A 6000-nucleotide genomic window follows, 5' to 3' on the forward strand; every position below is an offset into this window, starting at 1 on the left:
TGATAATGAACTGAGACATCATTTGCTTTAGGTATCCTCGGAATCGAGGGACTTGACTATTTTAGAATCGTAATTAAAAGGCAACAGGCAACAGGCAGCATAAGAAGAGTTAACATAAAGGTGTGTGTGTGGCACAATTCTGTGGTTAAGTTCGAATATTTATCTTATAATTAGTGGGCTAATTTATTTTAAACAAGGCTTGCACTCCCTAGGATTAATAACCACAACAATTAATATTATACCGAAATTAAAGGCAGAAAATATAAATTCCTACGCCATTACAATAAACACATGTGGGCAGAAAAATAAATGTGGAATTAAAAGGCGGAAAAATAAAACCCTAAACTATTACATAGCTTTGGGGCAGTTACAATAGAATGAAAGGATCAAAAGTTAATATGGTTACAACCTCGGAGCAGATACAAAATTATGAATAATTTATGCAAATGATAAAAATATGATAAAGGAAAACCCCAAATGGGGGAACAAGTTAACCAGGTTAATAGAATAAATAAAGGCAAGACAAACGGTATAAGACAAACTAAACGTTTTTGAAAAGAGGGTAAACCGTGATTTTTGGAAAAGGTTTTCAAATAAAGAAAGCAAAAAGAAAAGGTTTTTGAAAATGTTCAGGGCAAACCCTGATATTTAAGGAATGAGGTTTTATGAAAAACGACACTACGTTAATGGACGGTACCTACCTAAGACCCTTGTGGCTATTAGGATTTTAATTTAATCGAGGCTAGAGAAACCCTAAAAATTAATTATCCGTTTTTAACCTAATTAATTTAAAAAATGGCTAATCCTGATTAAATGAACCCTAATTATTTACCCTAATTAATAAATTTTCTAATTAATTATCTAACTTTGACCTAATTAATTATTAACCTAAATTAATAAAACTAGTTAAAATTACTAACTTAAATTAAGTTATTAACCTAGTTAATTATTATTAATCAATTAATTAATTAAAACTATTTTTATTATTTTTATGAAAAAAAATAGAATTAAGTGAAGAATTAAAGTTTTAATAAAAAGAAAGAAAAAAATAAAATAATAAAAAAAATAAAAAGGAAATAATCAAAACAAATTAAAAAAGTAAGTAAATAAATAATAAAACAAATTAGGAAAAACTTAGCGTGTGATCCTGTACGCTGAAGGCGGTGACGTCCACGATGAGCCTGCAGTTCCAAAGGCGTTGGATTTGACTGGGCGAAGATCTCATGGTTAAGGAAACGAGGATGCACCACAAGCACATGCGCGCAATGCATTGGAACCGGGAAAAGGAAAACGCGCACAAGTTTTTGAATGGGCGAATTAGGTTACGCCACGCTTCGTCTCCTTCCTTGGCTCCGTCGTCTTAGCCCCTGTAAGAACCTCTTCCGACGGACAGCGCCGTCACCATAGGTCTGCAAACTACGAATACAGCAAAATGCAACCAAAAAATATTTCGCGACCACACCATTGTGATCGTCCAAGTGCTCTGAGTTCAAAAACAACCTTAATTTCCCCTAATTTTGCCTTAAACGTAAAGCCCTAATTGGAGGTCTCAAACCCTAACAATGGTAGAACGCCCATAACAGCGTATAAATGCAATTAAACTTCCAGAATCATTCAGAGCATCAATACAAACATGAATATGCAACTAAAATCCAGTTATAATGCATGAATTAACGAAATCGAAGAATTTCAAAGAGGTACAAACCGTAAGTTGTTTGGAGGTGATTATGAACGCGTGATGAATTGATGATGATCCACACAGGTTCAGTGAACACCAAGGAACATGTTAAGATGCTTCAAATTGCCTGAATTGATCTGTAACCTAGAAACCGAATTGAACTTTTTCTTGATTTTCTTGAACTTGATATGGGCTCTCTCCGACTGCAAAACCTTGTCCAAGCATCTGGAATTCTTGTCTACTTATAAAGGATTGATTTAGGGTGAAAATTTGGACCTGAATCTTGTTAAATCTTTGATTTGCTATTGAGAAAAATTTGATTGGAAATATGGTTTTAAAAGCTTCCAAATTTGGCCAATTGATCCATATCTTTCCCAATTATCATGTGTACGAATTTGGATCAAATATTTTGTTTAAACGGTGACTGAATGTGATTAGAATAAGATCCTTAGCAAAATATTTGATTTTCCATGATTTATAAATTAATTATCACTTTTAAATGATAAAAAATTCATATAAAATCAAATAAAAATCCAAAAATTCGTGGCAACTAGATTTGAGGCCTTGGATAACTTGAGGATCAATATTGTATTATAAAAAGTTGGACCCCTTTGCAAGAAAATCCATTTTGAAACCCTTTTGTTTCACATTTTTCCTTCAAAATTGTTCAACTTTGACAAGTAATATCTCCCTCAATTTTTAAGATATGGAAGAGTTCTAGGACTTTTTGGAAATCCCAAGATGTCCTCTATAAGCCACTTTGGAATCTGTTTTGCATTTGAGGATTTAATCATGATGATATTGGCTTTGACAAAAAACTGCTTTTGGTTGACTTTCAAAAAGGACCTGTAATCTTTTGGACTATAACTCTTAAATGAAGAATTTTTAGCCTTGGCATGTGAGAGACAAATTTGTAGAGAATCCAATTTCCTTCAAAATGAGCTTTTGATGGAAAATTTATGATGTTCCATGTGAAAGTTATGGCTGGTCAAAGTTCAGTTGACTTTTAGTCCAAAAAACCCTAATTTATAAACTTTGAGTTTTGTTAATTTCTGAACTTTCCTTCATGAGTAATGATCAACCCTTGATCAAATGAAGAATGATTCTTCAAAATGATGATGTTGACCAAAAATCAGGAATTTTGATTGTACTTTGACCACAGTTGACTTTTAGGTCAAATAGTCGACTGTTGATTATCTGAGCAATTGACTGAGCATTCTTTGGAATTGAAGCTTGAACTTTGTCATAGAGATAGTTTGAAACTTCATAAGTCATATGAAACCCTTTGGAGGCCTTGATTCATCAATTTCTTTCAGAGAATGCAAAACCCTAATTCAGGAAATCTCTGCTTATAAGAGTGTGCCTAAGGTCAGGTTTTTGAGTCTTGAGCCTTGGTTTGAGTTTGAAAGTAAAAGTGAGATGGGAAAATTTTGGGGTATGACACATGGCTTCAACAACAACCTCAACAAATATCAGCTCAACATCATCAATGATTCACATCAACAAATACAACTCTCAGCATCTTCAAATATGGGACCGAGCAACATAGAGGAAGAGATTTTGGTGATGAACACGGAGAATATGGAGATGCGAGATGAAACGGAAGGAGAAGCCTCACCACCGTGTCCGAGTTCTTAAGCGGAGGAAGTGTGTATCGCGTTAGTCTTCTTGGTGGTTCAAGAAGAGATCGTCGAAAGACTTGAATCGGAGGAGACGGAGGGAGCTTCTGTCCGCCATTTATCAGAATCAGAGATTGAGAGAGAGGAGTTTCTCACTCTGAATCAAGGAGAAGGAGAGAATTTTTTTCTTTCAATTAAACGTGAACGGTCACGTGAACCCTAATTCCTTTTACTGATTTCGCCTTTAAATATTTTGTTCAGTATAATATTTATTTAATTGTGATTTTATTGATTAAGTGGTGTTTAATCTGGTATTAAATGAACTGATTTATTTAATTGTTGCTATTAGTGAATTTTTGAAGCAATAGAAATTGGGTTAAAGAAAATCTGAAGGAATAGAATCAGTTTGGGCTTCCTGTACACAAATTAGGCTTCACATCCCCCTTAAGCCCACTGCATCTTCTCTTTTCATTGACATGTAGAAAATCTGAACCAAAAAGATATGCTGGGCCTCACTTCTTGGGCTTGTGAAATTTATGTTCAAGCACATCTGTTTTAATTTTCAGAACCTCCTGTTTAGGATCTTTTAGAGTTTTTTTATAACTTCTTTCAGATATTTTATTTGTTCAATCTATTTTTGTTGATGGAAATTATACCAAAAAAGATTGAAAGCATGTTAGTTATTTGTTTATATAAAATTTAATTAGAATTTCTTTTCTATTATTTTCCTTGGTTGTTGAATAATCATTTTTTTTATTCTAACCATTTGCTTTGAATTCTCATGAACGCGACTTTGGAACGATTTTTGGAGATTGTCTCTTGAGGACTTGATTTGGACTTCTTGACTTGGATTTCCTTTTTCCCTTGACTTGGATATCTTATTGCACATGGACTCGAATTTCCTATTTCATCAGAGCTTTGATTCTCATATGATTATGATGGCTTGCTTGTATGCTTCTAACAAGTTCTTTCGGTTTCTTAACTTTTCTCAGAGGCATAGTGGATTTATTTTGCACTTTAAAGGTAAGCTTCCTTGAGCTTTAATTTGCATCATGTTAGAATTGCAATGTTTAGAAGCATATAGTTGGCCAAAGAATATGTTTGATCTATATGAGTTGTTGCATTTCGTTTGAATTGGGTTTGAAGCTTTTTTTTCTCTTAAATGTTTGTTTTTTAAGTCCTATTGTTATAGGAAATATCTGATTATTTTAAGTCCTATTGTTATAGGCAATGTTTGATCTGGAAGTCCTACCTTTGTAGGAATTATTTTGTGATGTTCGATTGTTTAATCTTCATCTCCTCTTCTATTCTCGATTGCTCGTTTAGGTGTTTAACTATTTGTATGTTCTTTTTTCGACACTTTCTTGGTTAAGTAAGTTTTCTTTAATTGTGATTAAGTCTTTACTTCTCGTGTATTTATGTGTGGATGTTAAATGAAGAATGACATGTTCAAGGATAGTCCTTCGAGGACTTGAGAATCACTTGACTTCATTTCTTTCTTTGAGCTTGTTTATGTTTATTATGTGGTGAAACTCTTAGGGGTTTGTGATCCAATTTCTTATGTTTAAATCTTAATCTCACTTTCTTTTCTCATCTCACTTTCTTCTTTCACCTTGAGTACATGATCCTATTTGATTGGATGATACTATGATTGGTGTTTCGCCTTTCGTGTATGCTTTGGTTTTGATGTGTGGTAACCATCTTTCCTTATAGTTTATGTTTTCTTAGGTGGTCTCCTAATTTCATATGTTTGTGTTGCTTGCTTAGTTAAGTAAGTATTGTTTTAATCTTTTGTTTCAAGTGTTTACTTCTCTTGGAGCTTGTTTGGATATTTTGACTAGCTAGTCTTGTGTCATGAGGACTAATTCCTCTCTTTAGAGGTATCCCATGATTGATACATATGGGATGACTTTGCTACTTCCCAATTTGTTTTATTTTGATCCTTATAGGTCACAATTTCGTTTGCTAAGCCCTTGATACATGATTCCTTAATGGTATGATATCATAACTTATGTTTTAAGCTTCTATGCTTTCTTTTGCCTCGTGTATGGTCCATGACTACTCACATAATTGAGTTTTGATATTGAGATAACTTATTCTATAAGTTATATTCTCCTCTCGAGTCTTGGCCTAAATTAGTTCTTAAACCATTTTCCTTTTTACTTGTTTAAGTTGTGAGTTTTGTTTATCTTTAATAAGTGGTTACTTCTTTACCTTCTCTACTTGTTCAAGTAGTTTCTCTTCCTTTTTGAGATGGTTATCCCATTTTCTTTTGAAAGTGGTTACTTTCTTGTATGTATGTTTGTGTTCTCTTCCTTTTGAGATGGTTATCTCATACCTTTGAAAGTGGTTACTTTCATGTTTGTGTATTTATTCCTTTGAGATGGTTATCTCATATTTTTGAAGTAGTTACTTCTTATTTGTATTTATTTTCTCTTAAGATGGTTATCTCATATTTTTGAAGTGGTAACTTATCACTTTTGTTTGTTCTTTTGAGATGGTTATCTCATGCCTAAAAGTGGTTACTTCTTATCTGTGTTTGCTTTCTTTTGAGATGGTTATCTCATGCCTTTGAGGTGCTCACCTCATTCTTTTGCTTATGCCATGTTCCCTTAGGATACGATTCTACCTTGTTCAAGGTAAATTGATTAGACATTAGGATAGTTATCCAAGTATGTCAACATTAGGTCTATAATTAGTCCC

Source organism: Vicia villosa, unplaced genomic scaffold (assembly GCF_029867415.1).
Source record: "Vicia villosa cultivar HV-30 ecotype Madison, WI unplaced genomic scaffold, Vvil1.0 ctg.000779F_1_1, whole genome shotgun sequence".
Classification (NCBI taxonomy): domain Eukaryota; kingdom Viridiplantae; phylum Streptophyta; class Magnoliopsida; order Fabales; family Fabaceae; genus Vicia; species Vicia villosa.